Genomic DNA, 20407 nt, shown 5'->3' on the forward strand with positions numbered 1-20407 from the left:
TTGAAAATTAATCAACATAATCCACACATTAACATCCTACAGAGAAAAATCATATTATATTAATTGATGCTGAAAAAGCATTTGACAAAATTCAAAAATCATTATGATAAAAATTCTCAGAAAGTAGGAATAGAAAGAAATTTCCTCAACTGATTAACAGCATGTACAATCTAGCTAACACCATATTTAATGGTGACAGACTGAAAGTTTTGTCCCTTTGGATCAGAAAAAAGGCAAGGATGCCCATGCTTACCACTCTTATTTAACATAGTGATTCATGTTCATGCTGTTTTAATTTAGTGTTAAAATAATAAATGAAAATAAAAGGCCACCAGATTGCAAAGGCATAAATAAAATTATCCTTACTTGTGAAAGGATTGTCTACATAAAAAATTACAAGGAATCTGACAAAAAATTTAGAATTAATAAATAATTTCAATGAAATTGCACCTTAGTAGATCAACAGAAAAAATAATCATATATATATATATATATATATATATATATATATATATACACATACATATTAGCAATGAACACATAGAGATTAATATTAAAAATAAAATATCACTTATACTTACTTAAAAATGTGAAATGTTTAGGTCTAAATTTAACAAAACATGTACAGGACTTGTCACCTGAAACTATAAAATGTTGATGAAAGGAACCAACAGGAATCTAAGTAAATGGAGAAACATACCATGATCATGAATTAGAAGACTTAACATATCAAAGATGTCAATTCTCCCCAGATAGACACGCAAGTTAAAGACAATGTCTTAGCAAAACCCATTAAGATTTTTTTTGTAGATACAGACAAGATAGAATTTATATTGAAAGACCAAAGAATGAAAATAGCTGAAAGAATTTTGAAAACTAAAAAAAAAAAAAAAAAAGTGGAAAGAATAATTTCACCTGATGTCAAGCCTTCTTATGAAGTGTAACACACACTGTCAAAACTGTATGATATCAGGGCAACTGGATAATTCAGTTGGTTAAGCAACTGACTCTTGATTTCAGCTCAGGTCATGATCTCATGGTTGTGAGACTGAGCCCCGCACCTGGCTCTGCACTGAGTGTGGAGCCTGATTAGGAACCACTCTCTCCCTCTCTCTCTCTCTCTCTCTGCGCCTCTCCTGTTCACTCTGTCTCTCTCTCTTTCTCAAAATAAATAAATAAGCTTAAAAAAAAGACTGTGTGGTATTGACAGAGGGATAGGCACAGAGATTATTGTTTGATCCATGTGTGATTTAGAAGCATATTACTCAATTTCCAAATATTTGCACATGTTTCAGTTATTGATTTCTAGCTTAATTCCATTATGATTTGAATACATACTTTGTTTTCTATTTTTTAAAATGTGTTATATGGTTTGAATGGGATGTATCTCTTTTTTTAATTTTTAATTTTATTTAAATCCAAGTTAGTTAACATATAGTATAATAATGATTTCAGGAGTAAAATTTAGTGATTCATCACTTCATATAACAGTGAATGGGGTGGATCTTATTGGATGTTTCATGTCAACTTTAGAAGACTATGTATTCTGTTGCCATATGGAATAATTTATAAGTGTCAGTTATATAACGCTGATTAGTCATGCTCTTCAGATTCATTTTTTTCTTTGATTTACATAGGTGAAAAAGAAATTCAATAGAGAAAAAATAGCCTTTTGACAAATGTAGTCAAAGCAGGGCATCATAAGCAAAGAAAAATGAACGTCAACCTAAACTTCACACCTTATATGAAATTTAATTAAATGTATCACAGACTTAAATATAAAATTTTAACTTATTAATATATATATATAACAATATATTATGTAGAGATATATCTATCTGTATTTATATCGCTATCTAAATGCATGTATTTCTCCCCACCAAACTCAAGTTTAAATGAATAATCCAATCCAATTTAGTAATCTTTCCACAGATGGGTAAAAATCATGAAGATATATTTTACCACAGAGGATACGCAGATGGAAAATAAACACATGAAAAGATATCCACCATTATTCGGCCATCAGGAAAATAAAAATTAAAGCCACAATGGGGTATCATTACACAGCTATCAAAATGTCTAAAATATAGTGACAACACCAAATATTGGCAAAAATGAAGAGAGCCCATATACTGTTGGTAAGATTACAAAATGGTGGAGTAGCTTGACAAACGTTTGGGAGTTTCCCATAAGCAAGTCAATGTTGCAACTATCGTGTAACCCAGCAAATCTGCTGTTGGACACTTATCCCAGAAAAATGAAGACTTATGTTTACATATAGCAATCTGTGGTAAGAGTAAAGATGCAAAAAACCTGAGAAATAACTTAGAACCAGGTTAATATTTTTTTAATATGGTTTCAGAATGGAAGTTTGGATAAGCAGGAAACTAAAAGGTAAGTCTGTAGGAAGTGTCCTTAAAAAGGGTAGAAGTTGAGGGAAAATAGCAAAGATCAACAATGTAATACACTTTCAATGATATTCTCGGTCAGAGTGGTTGCATTCTTGAAGATTTATGAAACTTTAAAAACTTGCTTATATCTATTTCCATTTCTGCCCTTTAGTCAGGATATGACCCTGAGCAAATGATTTAAGTTCATTGCCTACATGTTCTCCTTCACCTAATTGAAGCATCAGCCTCACTAATGATTCTCCTAGAAAAAGTGACTACCATTTGAGAACTCTTGTGCTCAAACGTGCCAAAAAGGCACACACTATCATTATCAGGATGAAATACAAAAGGACTTCCATCTTGGAAAAGTATGGGTGACAGGATCTGTGTGCTGAAGGTCTCAAGGCTGCTGCAGAGAGGTGGTACTGAGGGACTGTAGGACAAGGGAAGAAAAGAAAAAAGGGTAAAATTTGAAAGTTCCTTATTATTTAATGATTAAAAGTGGTAGATAAAGAAAGCAGATAGATCAGAGTAGTGTGATTATAAGGATCCTGGGAAGAAGAGAAAACCAGAACTTCCTATTATTTAAAAGTTGCCAATTATTTAAAAATAGAAATAAGAATAGAGAAATATTGAAAAGAGTGATCATCTTAAATATGTGCATCAAACTCTGCTCTTTTCAAATTCCTTTTGCAAGTACCATTACTTCTGAAAATGCCTGAAAAGTGGAATGGATATCCTAAGAGTTTTATCCCTGAAAAAAACTTGCCCAGTTGATGGTGGAATGGGCATTAAACCAAAGTATTGCCCCACTGGAAAAATCACAGTAGATGCACCTTACCAGGGCAGAGCCCCCCACACTGCTCTTCTTCATATACTGGGGAAAGGCATAAAGATGAGGCGGGAAGGATCCCACTCCTATCCTTCCACTGGTATGGTGGAAAGGAAAAGGCAGGCTGGGACCTCCAGACACCCATCAGAAGTGGGAAAAAGAAAAGTGGTTCAGGGGAAAAGAACAAGTGTGGATGAGCTATTGTCTTCATCACTAATTACCGGGCAACCACAGAATGGTGTAAAAATGAAATCTTTTTCAAATCACATAGTAGAAATAAATAATCACTTTTTTTTTTCTCATTAGCTTTTCCTCTCTTTAACTTAAGAAGAATGTTTTGGAATCTCATATATCCCATGGTGGAAGCAATGATCAACAATGTCTCCCACTTAAGTTTGTTTCAACACTATTTTCGGTATGAGTCCATTTATATACATTATTATATACTACATATACTAATATGTTGTGCTCCAGGATACCTGCTAAAACATAATATTTAAATAGAATCCAGTCTTAGACATTCAAAATGCAGAGGTTATAGCTGAAAGTCACTCATCATACCAAGGAACAAGATCTCAAACTGAACCAACAGATGTCAACATTAAGAGAGCACAGCTGTTAGAATTATCTGACAAAAATTAAAGTAGCCATTATATTAAAAAATACTTTAACAAGCAATTGAGAACACATTTGGAATAAATTTTAAAAAATAGCAATCTTTGGAAATAAAATAGAAAATCTCCAGATATGAAGGAGAATCAAATTCAGTCTGTACAATTGAAATATGCTATCACTAAAATAAAACCTCAAAGGAGGAGGGTTCAGAAGAAGAAAATACAAGAGAAAGTTAGGGATAGAACAATATAAATTACCCAATCTAAACAACCACTAAAAAAATTGCCTGTACAATATGAATAGAACTTCTGGGACCTGTGAAGCTATAACAAAAGATCTTATTTTTTATCATTAGAGTCCCAGAGAGAAAGAGGAAAAAAAGGCTGAAATGTTATTTGAGGTATTTGACTAAATAATGGCTAAAAATGTCCTAAATTTGACCAAAATATAAGCCTACAACTTCAAGTACCTGAACTACTTCAAACTGTATAAACTACACTAAGGCACATCCTAGTAAAGCTTCTGAAAACTGAAGACACGAAAAAGTCTTGAAAGCAGCAAAAGAAAACAAACATTATCCTGAGAGGAAAATGAATTCAATGACAGTACATCTCTCATTAGAAACTACAGAAGTGGCACATTTTTCAAGTACTAAAAGAAAACTGTCAATCCAGATTTCTATATTTAGTAAAAATATGCCTCAGGAATGAAAAGGAAATGAAGACATTAGCAGATGAAGGGAAACGAAGAGAATTTTTCTTGAGAAGACCTACCCTAAAAGAATGGCTGAAGAAAGATCTCTAAACAGAAAGTAAGTGATAAAAGCAGGAATTTGAGAATATCAGAAAGGAAGATAGTAAGAGTTAAAGGTAGGAATAAATACAATAGACTTTCTTTTTCCTTTTTGAATTTTCCTCTTGAGTTTTATAAATTGTGTTAGATGGTTGGAGAAAAATTTTAATACTATCTGATAGGATTCTCAATATGTGTACAATTAATATGATCTTGTATTATAAGGGGGGAGGTTTAAAGGAACATAAATTTCTTCTAATTAATTTGAATATATATATATATGCACCTACATACACATTTATAAAATAAGAAATGTATAAAGAGACATACTTTAACCACTTAAAACCACTATATATATATATTCTAAGTTGTATTTTTAATTAACATTTTTTTTATTTTAGAGAGAAAGAGAGAGGGAGAGGACAGAGGGAGAGAAAGAGAATCCCAAACAAGCTCCATGCTCAGCACAGAGCATGTGGGGCTCGATCTCACAACCCTAGGATGATGACCTAAGCTGAAATCAAGGGTTGGATGTTCCGGGCGCCTGAATGGCTCATTTGGTTGGGCATCCAACTTCAGCTCAGGTCATGATCTCACAGCTTGTGAGTTCGAGCCCTGCATCGGGGGCTCTGTGCTGACAGCTTGGAGCCTGGAGCCTGCTTCAGATTCTGTGTCTCTCTCTTTCTCTGCACTTCTCCTGCTCATGCTCTGATTCTCTCTCTCAAAAATAAATAAACATTAAAAAAAATTACTTAAAAACAAGAGTTGGATGCTCAAACAACTGAGCCACTCAGGTGCTCCAAAAATTGTATTTTTAAAAAATGTTGAACTAAACTACAATATGGCAATAAAACAAAACAGAACAAAAATATTAAGAACAAACAAGAGAAAAAATAAAATTGTAGATGTATGCCTTAAAATAGAAATAATTACATTAAATGTAAATGAATTAAATACAGTAATTAAAAGACAGAGATTGTCAAGGAGAAAAAAATATGACTTATTTGTATGCTGTCTAAAAGAAACTCACTTCAAATATAGTGATATACATAGATTGAAAACAAAAGGATGGAAAAGGTACAATCATTCAAAGTAGGAGAGAAATATTAATATGTAAATTTTATTTCTGAGCAAAAAAATGCATATAAAGCAACATCATCTGATGTTGAAGATCAATACATCAAGAAGACATAGCCATTCTAAAAGTGCATGCATGAAACAATGATGATGTAAATTATGAAAAAAAAAAGCCTGAGAGGTAAAAGGAGAAATAGGCAAATCTGCAATTACAATTAAGGACTTCAACACCTCCCTCTCAACAATTGAGAGAAAATCTGCAAGTAAATAAAAGAACTCTGTAACACTCAACCAAGAGGAACCAATAAACACTTATTGAATCTGATACCCAAAAAGAGCAGAATAAACTCTTGTCAATAATACACCAAACATTTAATAAATATAGACTATATCTTTGGCCATGAGACAAACCTCAACAAATCAAAAAAATTGAAATCATACAGAGTTTTCTGACCATTAATCTTGAAATCAATGTTAGAACACTAACAGAAAAACCTCCAAATAATCAGAAACTAAAAACTGCATGTTTAGATAATTCATCGCTCATAGAGAAAGTATCAAGAGAAATTTTTTTTAAAGTACATTAGTTGAATGAAAACAAAAAGACAACATATAAAAGTTTGAAGATCACAGATAAAGCAGTGTTAAGAGGGAAACTTTTAGCATTAAATGTTTACTTTTTTTATATGCTGGTCCAAGGCTTGCCAGTAACTTGGTCAAATGGCCAGGCCATTATCTGTAACCCATGAATAAGGTTTATAACTGCAGCAATTCCTGTTAATGCTTGGGAGTATGTTAATGCTTGGGAGTAATGTTAATGCTTGGGAGTAAAGTCTAAGAAAGGTATACATAGACAATATATCAACACCAATAAATTTGGTAGCAGAGGCCTTAACAGAAGTTTATGGAGACCCAATTCATAATCAGGCTAGGTCAAGGATTCTGGATCTGGTATCCTCAGACCTAAAACCAGAGAGCCATTTCCTCTCACCTTGGTGCCAGGGGTTGTGTGCACCTGTGCACCAACATCTAAAAGCCCAAGAAGTACAAATTTCTCATCTTCCCATGGACTTCTAACCTTGGCATAGGATCTCTGGTCTCTCCTGGGGACACTTACCAACCACTAGTCTTGTTTATTTCTGAACATCAAGAGGTCTGAGCAGAAGAGAGTTCTTCCAACATACCCTCAGATCCACATGGAGAAGCAGAGGACACAGTTCCTTTATCCATCATTGGGGCTGGCAAAGTATAAACTTGAGTAGGGTCACCCTGTCAGTACTTGGCCATGAGTTTTCTGGGGTAGGAGGCAGAAGTGGAGAGCCAGGAAGAGCAGTAGTCTGGATAAACAGCTCTTTCCCAGCCAAGGCACCCAGGAATGGCACAGGTTGGGCTCATTCAAGCAGAACCTAGGCTTCTCCTCTTAAAAGGCTATTGTAGCAGCTGTCTGGATTCTATTTTCCTGGCAGTGGCTGCTGTCAGGGCAATTTGAAAGAGGGATTTTTAGTAATACATCCCCTACACCATGCCACTCTCCCTTTCTAACTTTAACAAGATTATCTCTGAAGGGCATTTAATTAAGTCTCTAAGGTCTCCTCAGGGTCACTGGGCAAAGTGATCTCAAAGGGCTCTACATTCTTCCTTTTGAAATTTCAACAATGTGCTGCATTTCAGGGAGTTTATTAGTGCAAGAGACCTACTTAGAGTTACTCAACCCACCAACAGTCCTCTCATCCCATTGTTAGAGCACTGCAAGCATTAGCTAGGGAACTCTTCCCTCAGTTTTTTTCTGAACTCCTCACGGTATATAAACCACAGAGCTTACCCAGGGAACTGAAGACTAAAGAGAAGTAACAGAATTATTCAAAAACCCAATATCACATGAACAATCCCTTAACATCTTCCAAGAATGCCCTGTAGCTTCTGCTGGCATTTCTCAAGACCTATTGGCTTGGCAAACAAACTCCATGGGATCCTCCAGCACCTTCCATGACCTATGGGCAAAATACCCTGCAGGACCTTCACACTCTTGCAAATTATCTGCTGAGCACCTATCTGGACTGTTCTATGTTCTCTACTAGCACCTCCCAAAGGTGACTCATGGAATCTTCAGGTGTTTTGCTTTTCCAGAGTAGCATTTTGCTTAATTGACTACCTGCTTGATGTGCCAATTTGCCAGTAATTCAGTAGAGCTGAAGAGAACCAAGCTCGTAGGTGTCGAAGAAATCAGTTAAGATAACAAACCAAAATTAAATAATAGTCAAGTTTTTAAACAGTGCAGTAATACAAACATGAGGCTAAGCCAAAGAAGGCACTGGCTACTCCTTGCTTTATTTTCTACCATGGAATAGCAAGCATCAATGAGGGGGTCAGTGAGATCAAATGTAGGGATTGTCTCACTGCTAAGGGAGCCCTGACAAAAAGCTTCTACAGTTTACAAACCAGAGGGCCTAGGGAGGATTGAAGGAAGACCTAGTAATGGAAAAGTACTGAGCCAGAGGGAAGAAAAATTGTCTTCAAAATTCTTTCTCTCCTTTCCGTGATAAGGAGGTCTCAGAAGAAGCACTTGAGGAAGTCATTGGCTGAAGGCCCCAGATTAAGAGACCTCTGAGTGGAGGTGCCTGTGGGCTAGGAATACAGCTGTGAGTAAGGGCACAGCCAGCCAGGGGCCTTGAGTCCTGAACACAACTCCTTTCAGGGACTGTACTGCACTGGCTGTGCACAAAGTCTGCTGTGAGGAGAGCAGGTAAAGCCTCTTAAATTGCCTGTGGTTGGGCCTGGAAAATTGCACATAGGTTAGTAACAAGGAGCTGGTCTCCTTAGATATGAGGGAAAAATAACTAAATACATACATACATACATACCAGAGTAAGACAAATCTAAAAAAAAGGAGAAAAGAAATAATAAAGATAAGAGCAGATCAATTAAAATTAAAGCAGGCAAACAATAAAGAATCAATGAATTAAAGTTAAGTTCTTTAAAAGAATCAATAAAATTGACAAACTCCTAGTAAGCATAGCAATTTACAAAAGACACAAATCTCCAATATCAGAAATGAAACTAGTGATATTTCTGTAGATCCTAAAGACTTCAAAATGATAATAATGGAATACTATGAAGAATTAAATACACATAAATTTTACATTTCAGGTGAAATGGGCTAATTCCTCAAAATCTAACTCAATATATCAAAAAAAAAATTCCAAGGATATCAAGCTGGTTTAAGCACTCAAAAATCAAACAGTTCAATCAGCCATGTCAACAGGTTACAGAAGAGAAAGTATTTAACAATATCAATTGGTGCATAAGAGCATATTTTATGAAATCTAACAACTTATGATTTTTAAATTCACAGTAAGCTATAAGTAGAGAGGGGGAAATCCTCAATTTAATGAAGATCATCTTCATTAAAACAATAGTTTTAATTTATATCATATAAATTTATATGTAGAAAAACTATAATTTATATCATATTTAATGGTGAAAAACTATAATTTATATCATATTTAATGGTGAAGGACTGAATGTGCTTCCCCCTTAAATTGAGAACAAGGCAAGGATCCCTTCTCTCACCACTGTAATTCAACACAGTACTGGAAGTTCCAACCAGCACAATAAGACAGTAAAAGGAAATGAAAGACATATAGTTTGGAAAAAAAAAATTAAACTGTTTCCATTTTCAATTGACCTGATGGTCTACACAGAAAATCCCAGGATGCCTGGGTGACTCAGTCAGTTAAGCCTTCAACTTCAGCTCAGGTCATGATCTTACAGTTAGTGAGTTCAAGCCCCACATTGGGCTCTGTGCTGACAGCTCAGGGCCTAGAGCCTGCTTCCTATACTGTGTTTCCCTCTCACTCTCTCTTTCCCTCCCCTGCTTGTGCTCTGTCTCTGTCTCTCATAAATAAATAAACATTAAAAAAAAAGAAAAGAAAACCCCAATGATTCTACAAACAAGAAATTTTGAAACTAATAAATGAGCTCACCAAATTTGTAGAACACAAGGTTAACATATAAAAATTAACTACATCTTGACGAAGTTCCAATAGTTTCTTTTTGCTTTTGTTTCTCTTGCCTCAGGAAAATATCTATAAATAAGAAAATATCTATAAATATAAGAATCTAGGATTCTGATGATTTCCTGGCTCATATTTAGGTCTTTGATCCATTTTGAATTTCGTTTTATGTATGGTGTAAGAAAGTAGACCAGTTTCATCCTTTTGCATGTTTCTGTCCAGTTTTCCCAAAAGCATTTGTGGAAGAGACTATCTTTTTCCCGTTGGATATTCTTTTCTGCTTTGTCAAAGATTAATTAACTATATAGTTGTGGCTTCCTTCCTGGATTCTATTTTGTTCTGTTATTGGTTCTATTCTGTTCTGCTGAACTACGTGTCTATTTTTGTGCCACTGCCATACTGTTTTGATCACTATAGCTTTTTTTTTAATTTAATTTTATTTTTTATTTATTTATTTTTTATGAAATTTATTGACAAATTGGTTTCCATACAACACCCAGTGCTCATCCCAAAAGGTGCCCTCCTCAATATCCATCACCCACCCTCCCCTCCCTCCCACCCTCCATCAACCCTCAGTTCTCGGTTTTTAGCAGTCTCTTATGCTTTGGCTGTCTCCCACTCTAACCTCTTTTTTTTTTTTTTCCTTCCCCTCCCCCATGGGTTCCTGGTAAGTTTCTCAGGATCCACATAAGAGTGAAACCATATGGTATCTGTCTTTCTCTGTATGGCTTATTTCACTTAGCATCACACTCTCCAATTCCATCCACGTTGCTACAAAAGGCCATATTTCATTTTTTCTCATTGCCGCGTAATATTCCATTGTGTATATAAACCACAATTTCTTTATCCATTAATCAGTTGATGGACATTTAGGCTCTTTCCATAATTTGGCTATTGTTGAGAGTGCTGCTATGAACATTGGGGTACAAGTGGCCCTATGCATCAGTACTCCTGTATCCCTTGGATAAATTCCTAGCAGTGCTATTGCTGGGTCATAGGGTAGGTCTATTTTTAATTTTCTGAGGAACCTCCACACTGCTTTCCAGAGTGGCTGCACCAATTTGCATTCCCACCAACAGTGCAAGAGGGTTCCCGTTTCTCCACATCCTCTCCAGCATCTATAGTCTCCTGATTTGTTCATTTTGGCCACTCTGACTGGCGTGAGGTGATACCTGAGTGTGATTTTGATTTGTATTTCCCTGATGAGGAGCGACGCTGAACATCTTTTCATGTGCCTGTTGGCCATCCAGATGTCTTCTTTAGAGAAATGTCTATTCATGTTTTCTGCCCATTTCTTCACTGGGTTATTTGTTTTTCGGGTGTGGAGTTTGGTGAGCTCTTTATAAATTTTGGATACTAGCCCTTTGTCCGATATGTCATTTACGAATATCTTTTCCCATTCCGTTGGTTGCCTTTTAGTTTTGTTGGTTGTTTCCTTTGCTGTGCAGAAGCTTTTTATCTTCATAAGGTCCCAGTAATTCACTTTTGCTTTTAATTCCCTTGCCTTTGCGGATGTGTCGAGTAAGAGATTGCTACGGCTGAGGTCAGAGAGGTCTTTTCCTGCTTTCTCCTCTAAGGTTTTGATGGTTTCTTGTCTCACATTTAGGTCCTTTATCCATTTTGAGTTTATTTTTGTGAATGGTGTGAGAAAGTGGTCTAGTTTCAACCTTCTGCATGTTGCTGTCCAATTCTCCCAGCACCATTTGTTAAAGAGGCTGTCTTTTTTCATTGGATGTTCTTTCCTGCTTTGTCAAAGATGAGTTGGCCATACGTTTGTGGGTCTAGTTCTGGGGTTTCTATTCTATTCCATTGGTCTATGTGTCTGTTTTGGTGCCAATACCATGCTGTCTTGATGATGACAGCTTTGTAGTAGAGGCTAAAGTCTGGGATTGTGATGCCTCCTGCTTTGGTCTTCTTCTTCAAAATTCCTTTGGCTATTCGGGGCCTTTTGTGGTTCCATATGAATTTTAGGATTGCTTGTTCTAGTTTCGAGAAGAATGCTGGTGCAATTTTGATTGGGATTGCATTGAATGTGTAGATAGCTTTGGGTAGTATTGACATTTTGACAATATTTATTTTTCCAATCCATGAGCAGGGAATGTCTTTCCATTTCTTTAAATCTTCTTCAATTTCCTTCAGAAGCTTTCTATAGTTTTCAGCATACAGATCCTTTACATCTTTGGTTAGATTTATTCCTAGGTATTTTATGCTTCTTGGTGCAATTGTGAATGGGATCAGTTTCTTTATTTGTCTTTCTGTTGCTTCATTGTTAGTGTATAAGAATGCAATTGATTTCTGTACATTGATTTTGTATCCTGCAACTTTGCTGAATTCCTGTATCAGTTCTAGCAGACTTTTGGTGGAGTCTATCGGATTTTCCATGTATAATATCATGTCATCTGCAAAAAGCGAAAGCTTGACTTCATCTTTGCCAATTTTGATGCCTTTGATTTCCTTTTGTTGTCTGATTGCTGATGCTAGAACTTCCAGCACTATGTTAAACAGCAGCGGTGAGAGTGGGCATCCTTGTCGTGTTCCTGATCTCAGGGAAAAAGCTCTCAGGTTTTCCCCGTTGAGGATGATGTTAGCTGTGGGCTTTTCATAAATGGCTTTTATGATCTTTAAGTATGTTCCTTCTATCCCGACTTTCTCAAGGGTTTTTATTAAGAAAGGGTGCTGGATTTTGTCGAAGGTCTTTTCTGCATCGATTGACAGGATCATATGGTTCTTCTCTTTTTTTTTGTTAATGTGATGTATCACGTTGATTGATTTGTGAATGTTGAACCAGCCCTGCATCCCAGGAATGAATCCCACTTGATCATGGTGAATAATTCTTTTTATATGCCATTGAATTCGATTTGCTAGTATCTTACTGAGAATTTTTGCATCCATATTCATCAGGGATATTGGCCTGTAGTTCTCTTTTTTGACTGGGTCTCTGTCTGGTTTAGGAATCAAAGCAATACTGGCTTCATAGAATGAGTCTGGAAGTTTTCCTTCCCTTTCTATTTCTTGGAATAGCTTGAGAAGGATAGGTATTATCTCTGCTTTAAACGTCTGGTAGAACTCCCCTGGGAAGCCATCTGCTCCTGGACTCTTATTTGTTGGGAGATTTTTGATAACCGATTCATTTCTTTGCTGGTTATGGGTCTGTTCAAGCTTTCTATTTCCTCCTGATTGAGTTTTGGAAGCGTGTGGGTGTTCAGGAATTTGTCCATTTCTTCCTGGTTGTCCAGTTTGTTGGCATATAATTTTTCATAGTATTCCCTGATAATTGCTTGTATCTCTGAGGGATTGGTTGTAATAATTCCATTTTCATTCATGATTTTATCTATTTGGGTCATCTCCCTTTTCTTTTTGAGAAGCCTGGCTAGAGGTTTGTCAATTTCGTTTAGTTTTTCAAAAAACCAAATCTTGGTTTCGTTGATCTGCTCTACAGTTTTTTTAGATTCTATATTGTTTATTTCTGCTCTGATCTTTATTATTTCTCTTCTTCTGCTAGGTTTAGGCTGCCTTTGCTGTTCTGCTTCTAGTTCCTTTAGGTGTGCTGTTAGAGTTTGTATTTGGGATTTTTCTTGTTTCTTGAGATAGGCCTGGATTGCAATGTATTTTCCTCTCAGGACTGCCTTTGCTGCGTCCCAAAGCGTTTGGATTGTTGTATTTTCATTTTCGTTTGTTTCCATATATTTTTTAATTTCTTCTCTAATTGCCTGGTTGACCCACTCATTCGTTAGTAGGGTGTTCTTTAACCTCCATGCTTTTGGAGGTTTTCCAGACTTTTTTCTGTGGTTGATTTCAAGCTTCATAGCATTGTGGTCTGAAAGTAAGCATGGTATAATTTCAATTCTTGTAAACTTATGAAGGGCTGTTTTGTGACCCAGTATATGATCTATCTTGGAGAATGTTCCATGTGCACTCGAGAAGAAAGTATATTCTGTTGCTTTGGGATGCAGAGTTCTAAATATATCTGTCAAGTCCATCTGATCCAATGTGTCATTCAGGGCCCTTGTTTCTTTATTGACCGTGTGTCTAGATGATCTATCCATTTCTGTAAGTGGGATGTTAAAGTCCCCTGCAATTACCACATTCTTATCAATAAGGTTGCTTATGTTTATGAGTAATTGTTTTATATATTTGGGGGCTCCGGTGTTTGGCGCATAGACATTTATAATTGTTAGCTCTTCCTGATGGATAGACCCTGTAACTATTATATAATTTCCTTCTTCATCTCTTGTTACAGCCTTTAATTTAAAGTCTAGTTTGTCTGATATAAGTATGGCTACTCCAGCTTTCTTTTGGCTTCCAGTCGCATGATAAATAGTTCTCCATCCCGTCACTCTCAATCTAAAGGTGTCCTCAGGTCTAAAATGAGTCTCTTGTAGACAGCAAATAGATGGGTCTTGTTTTTTTATCCATTCTGATACCCTATGTCTTTTGGTTGGCGCATTTAATCCATTTACATTCAGTGTTATTATGGAAAGATACGGGTTTAGAGTCATTGTGATGTCTGTATGTTTTATGCTTGTAGTGATGTCTCTGGGACTTTGTCTCACAGGGTCCCCCTTAGGATCTCTTGTAGGGCTGGTTTAGTGGTGACAAATTCCTTCAGTTTTTGTTTGTTCGGGAAGACCTTTATCTCTCCTTCTATTCTAAATGACAGACTTGCTGGATAAAGGATTCTCGGCTGCATATTTTTTCTGTCTAGCACCCTGGAAATCTCGTGCCAATTCTTTCTGGCCTGCCAAGTTTCAAAAGAGAGATCAGTCACGAGTCTTATAGGTCTCCCTTTATATGTGAGGGCACGTTTACCCCTCGCTGCTTTCAGAATTTTCTCTTTATCCTTGTATTTTGCCAGTTTCACTATGATATGTCGTGCAGAAGATCGATTCAAGTTACGTCTGAAGGGAGTTCTCTGTGCCTCTTGGATTTCAATGCCTTTTTCCTTCCCCAGTTCAGGGAAGTTCTCAGCTATTATTTCTTCAAGTACCCCTTCAGCACCTTTCCCTCTCTCTTCCTCCTCTGGGATACCAATTATGCGTATATTATTTCTCTTTAGTGCATCACTTAGTTCTCTAATTTTCCCCTCATACTCCTGGATTTTTTTATCTCTCTTTTTCTCAGCTTCCTCTTTTTCCATAACTTTATCTTCTAGTTCACCTATTCTCTCCTCTGCCTCTTCAAGCCGAGCTGTGGTGGTTTCCATTTTGTTATGCATTTCGTTTAAAGCGTTTTTCAGCTCCTTGTGACTGTTCCTTAGTCCCTTGATCTCTGTAGCAAGAGATTCTCTGCTGTCCTGTATACTGTTTTCAAGCCCAGTGATTAATTTTATGACTATTATTCTAAATTCACTTTCTGTTATATTATTTAAATCCTTTTTGATCAGCTCATTAGCTGTTGTTATTTCCTGGAGATTCTTCTGAGGGGAATTCTTCCACTTGGTCATTTTGGATAGTCCCTGGTGTGGTGAGGACCTGCAGGGCACTTCCCCTGTGCTGTGGTGTATAACTGGAGTTGGTGGGCGGGGCCGCAGTCAGACCTGATGTCTGCCCCCAGCCCACCGCTGGGGCCACAGTCAGACTGGTGTGTGCCTTCTCTTCCCCTCTCCTAGGGGCGGGATTCACTGTGGGGTGGTGTGGCTCGTCTGGGCTACTTGCACCCTGCCAGGCTTGTGATGCTGGGGATCTGGCGTATTAGCTGGGGTGGGTAGGCAAGGTGCACGGGGGCAGGAGGGGCAGGCTTAGATCGCTTCTCCTTAGGTGATCCACTTCAGGAGGGGCCCTGTGGCAGCGGGAGGGAGTCAGATCCGCTGCCAGAGGTATGGCTCCGCAGAAGCGCAGAGTTGGGTGTTTGCGCAGAGCGAGCAAGTTCCCTGGCAGGAACCGGTTCCCTTTGGGATTTTGGCTGGGGGATGGGCGGGGGAGATGGCGCTGGCGAGCGCCTTTGTTCCCCACCAAACTGAGCTCTGTTGTCAGGGGGCTCAGCAGCTCTCCCTCCCCTTGTCCTCCAGCCTTCCCGCTTTCCGAGCAGAGCTGTTAACTTATGACCTCCCAGACGTTAAGTCGCGCTTGCTGTCGGAACACAGTCCCACAGTCCGTCAGGCCCCTCCGCTTTTGCAAGCCAGTCTCAGGGGCTCTGCTTGGCCTGCGAGCCGCCCCTCCGCTCCGGCTCCCTCCCGCCAGTCCGTGGAGCGCGCACCGCCTCGCCGCCCTTCCTACCCTCTTCCGTGGGCCTCTCGTCTGCGTTTGGCTCCGGCGACTCCGTTCTGCTAATCCTCTGTTGTTTTCTGGGTTATTTAGGCAGGTGTAGATGGAATCTAAGTGATCAGCAGGACGTGCGGTGAGCCCAGTGTCCTCCTAAGCCACCATCTTGCCGAAAGTCCCCACTATAGCTTTTTAATATTACTTGAAGTCTGGAATTGTGATACTTCCAGCTTTGATTTTCTTTTTCAAGGTTGCTTTTGCTTTCAGGGTCTTTTGAGGTTCCATACAGACTGAAATAAGTCAGAGAAATACAAACATGATTTCACTCATATATGGAATTTAAGAAAGAAAACAAGCAAGAAATGGAGAAAGAAAAGAGAGAGAGACAAAGAAACAGAGTATTAACTTAGAGAACAAACTGGGAGGGGATTTGGTGGGAGCTGGGTGAAATAGGTGATGGGGACTAAGGTGTGCAATTGTGATGAGCACCGGGTAGTATATGGAAGTGTTGAATCACTAAATCTCACACCTGAAACTAATATTACACTGTATTCTAATTAACTGGAATGTAAATAATAAGTTAAAAGATTTCATTATATTTTATATAAACACAATTGACATATTGAAACTAAAATTAAAAATACAATTTACAATTGATCAAAAAAAGAAATATTTAGGTATAAATCCATCAAAATATATGCAGGACTTATATACTGAAAAGCATAAAATTCTGATAAAAAACAAAATCAAAATAAATAGAAATGTCTTTGTTCATATCAAATAATTGAACTTCATCAAAATGAAAAGTTTTCCACTGCAAACAACCCTACTAAGAGGATGAAAAAACCAGCTACCAAATAGGTGAAAATATTTGCAAAGCACATACCCGGCAAAGGACTCAGATAAAAAATATGAAAAAAACCTGACATTAAAGAAACAACCAATACAATTAGAAAATGAGCAAAAGATACATAGAGGCATTTCACCAAAGGGAATATTCAGCTGATAAATAAGCACAAGCGCATGAAAAGATGTCCAACATCACTAGCCATTAGGGAAATGCAAATTAAGATCACAATGACGTATCAATAAACATCTATTAGAACAGTTAAAATAAAACATAGTAGCAATAACAAATACTGGTGAGTCTGTAAAGAAACTGTATATCTCAAATACTGCTGGTTGGAATGTGAAATGTTATAACTACCCTGGAAGAGTTTATAGTTGGTGTCTTAAAAAACTAAACATAATAAATAACTGCCCTACTTGGCATTTATCCCAGAGACACAAATATCTGCACATGTATACTAACGAGCCTGACTCTCTGATGACAGCTTCCACGTGGTGTTGCTTCCCCCCCTTTGCCTTCTGCCCCACATCAGATAAGAACTAGTGAGAAAGCCTGAGGCTCCCTCCTTAGGTCCTGCTGGGAGGGTCAGAACCTGAGAGCTGAGAAAAGCAGTACCCAGGGGAAAACAAGATCAAAAGTCAAACAACTAAGATACACCAGAAACTAATAAAAAATAAAAAGTAAACAAGCATAATTTAATAAGGTAAAAATCAATAATAGAAAAATCTGGTTCTGTGAATACCAAGAAAATGAAATTGGCACTTGTAATTCAGTGAAAATTGGGATTGAGAAAGGAGACAAAGATTATGAATAGAGGCAATAAAACACAGAAAAATACAAAATATTATGTATGACTTTGTATATATCTTTGACAACCTACAGAAAATGGATGTTCTTCCTGGGGTGACAGATGATTTTAAATAGCTCAAAGAGAAATAGAAAACTTGAAGAGACTAATTAAACTTTGAAGATATTGTAAAGATAGCTAGGGCCAGTTGTACAATTTAGCAAATTAAGAAGAAAAAAACATTCACTACATGTGGTGCTAGCTTTCCAGATTTCTGTTTTCTTCACAAGCCATGCTAGGCCCACACAGAAGCAACTGTCTAGCAGACCCTCAGTGGGCACTGATCTTGACACCACTTACTCTTGTGTGGGTGTCTTCCAGCACCAGAAAGTGGAAATAATTGCCAATGATAAGGGAAACTGAACCACCCAGTTATATCTACTTTACTGACACTGGTCATGTCGGTGGTGCTACAAAGAATCAAGTTGCAATAAACCCCACCAACACAGTTTTTGATACCAAATGCCTGATTGGATGTAGGTTTGATGATGCTGTTGTCCAATCTGATATGAGACAGTGGTCTTTCATGGTGGTGAATGATGCTGGAAGCCCAAGGTCCAAGTAGAATACAAGAGAGAAACAGAAGTTTCTATCCAGATGGGGTGTCCCCTAATGGTTTTGACAAAGATAAAGAAAATTGCAGAGCCATACCTTGGGAAAACTGTTACCAATGCAGTTGTCACAGTACCTGCTTACTTTAATAACTCAGAATCAGGCTACCAGAGATGCTAGAACTGTTGCTGGTCTCACTGAACTTAGAATCATCAATGAGCTAACTGCAGTTACTATTGCTTACATCTTAGACAAAAAGGTTAAAGCTGAAAGAAATGTGCTTATCTTTGACTTATGAGGTGACACTTTTGATGTGTCCATCTTCACTATTGAAGATGGGATCTTTGGAATAAAATCTATAGCTGGAGACACAAACTTAGGTAGAGAAGACTTTGACAAGAGAATGGTCAACCATGTTATTTCTGTGTTCAATCACAAACGTAAGAAGGACATCAGCCAGTACATACTGCTTGTGAACATGCTATGTGTACGTGTCTCCAGTAGCCATGCCAGTATAGAGTTTGATTCTCTGTATGAAAGACTTGACTTCTATATCTCTAATAATCATGCCCAATGTGAAGAATTAAATGCTGACCTGTTCTTTGGCACTCTGAACCCTATAGAGAAAGCCCTTCATGATGCCAAGCTAGGCAAGTCTCATATCCATGATTTATTGTCCTGGTGGGTGGTTATACCCATATCTCCAGTGTTTAGAAACTTCTGAAAAACATCTTCAATGGGAAAGAAATGAATAAGAGCATCAACCCTGATGAGGCTGTTGCTTATGGTGTAGCTGTCCAGGCAGCCGTCCTTTCTGGAGACAAATTTGAAAATGTTAAAGATTTGCTGCTGTTGGATGTCACTCCTTCTCTTAGCTTTGAAATTTCTGGAGGAGTCATGACTGTCCTCATCAAGTGCAATACTACCAAACAGATGCGAACCTTCACTACCTACTCTGACAACCAGGTGTGCTCACTCACCACCTCTTCAGTTCAGGTGCTCATTCATCTTTATGAAGGTGAGCATGTCATGACTGAGGATAACAGCCTACTTGGCAAGTTTGAAGTCATAGCATATCTTCTGCCCCCTGTGCCATACCTCAGATTGAAGTCACTTTTGATATTGATGATAATGGCATCCTTGGTGTCTCTGCTGTGGATAAGAGTATGGAAAAAGAGAACAAGTTTACCACTAGTAATTACAAGGGTCATTTGAGCAAGGAAGATATTGAGCATATGGTCAGGAAGCTGAGAAGTACAAAGCCTAAAATGAGAAGCAGCAGGACAATGTATCTTCTGAGAGTTCACTTGAATCTTATGCATTCAACATGAAAGCAACTGTTGAAGATGAAAAACCACAAAATCAATGACGAGGACAAACAGTAGATTCTTGGCAAGTGTAACAAAATCATCAACCAGCTTGATAAGAACCAGACTGCAGAGAAGGAAGAATTTGGACATCATAAGAAAGAGCCGAAGAAAGTCTGCAACTCCATCATTACCCAACTGTTACCAGAGTGCAGGAGGCATGCCAGGAGAAATGCTTGGGAGCTTCTCTGGTGGTGGAGCTCCTGCATCTGGTGGTGCCTCCTCTGGATCCACCATCAAAGAGGTTGAGTAAGCCAATCTGAGAATAGACCTAGCATTGTTCCACATAAAACATTGAAGGACCCAAATTTGTAGCAAATTCCATGGCAGTTTTAAAGTCGAGCTGCTATTGTAAATAAACTGGGCATCTTGATACTTGAATATGGAATAAGTGCACAGGGGAAAGAAATAAACATTGCACTTTATAAGCACTGTATTCTAGGTGGCAAATGTGATGCCTTAAATAAAACTGTGCTTAAAATTGAAAAAAAAATTAAAAAGGAAAACACGAACTATCAAAATTTAACTTACATTCCTGAAAACAACAGCGAACCCAAAACTACAGGTAAACCAGGAAAAGAGGAATTATCCTTAATCTGATAAACATTTTCTCCAAAAAAATCTAAAGAAACATCGTAATTAGTGGTAAAATACCAGCACGTTCCCATGAGACAGTTTTAAGAAAAAAATTTGTTCTACTCATTCATTCATTGCTACGAATTTTTATTGTACTGAAAGCTGTTGCTAATATATTAAATAAAACCAACCAAACAAACAAAATTTAGTATTAGAAAGGAAAAAGCAAAACTGTTATTTATTTATTTATTTATTTATTTATTTATTATATTTTATAGATCGGGTAGTTTATTTTA

The 20407-nt window shown here is 37.5% G+C and overlaps 1 pseudogene; it reads left to right on the forward strand.

Moving 5' to 3' along the window:
• Positions 1–17877: 17877 nt before the first annotated feature.
• LOC125173110 (heat shock cognate 71 kDa protein-like) lies at positions 17878–19788 on the forward strand (annotated as a pseudogene).
• Positions 19789–20407: the final 619 nt, after the last annotated feature.

This window comes from Prionailurus viverrinus, chromosome C1, assembly GCF_022837055.1.
Source record: "Prionailurus viverrinus isolate Anna chromosome C1, UM_Priviv_1.0, whole genome shotgun sequence".
Classification (NCBI taxonomy): domain Eukaryota; kingdom Metazoa; phylum Chordata; class Mammalia; order Carnivora; family Felidae; genus Prionailurus; species Prionailurus viverrinus.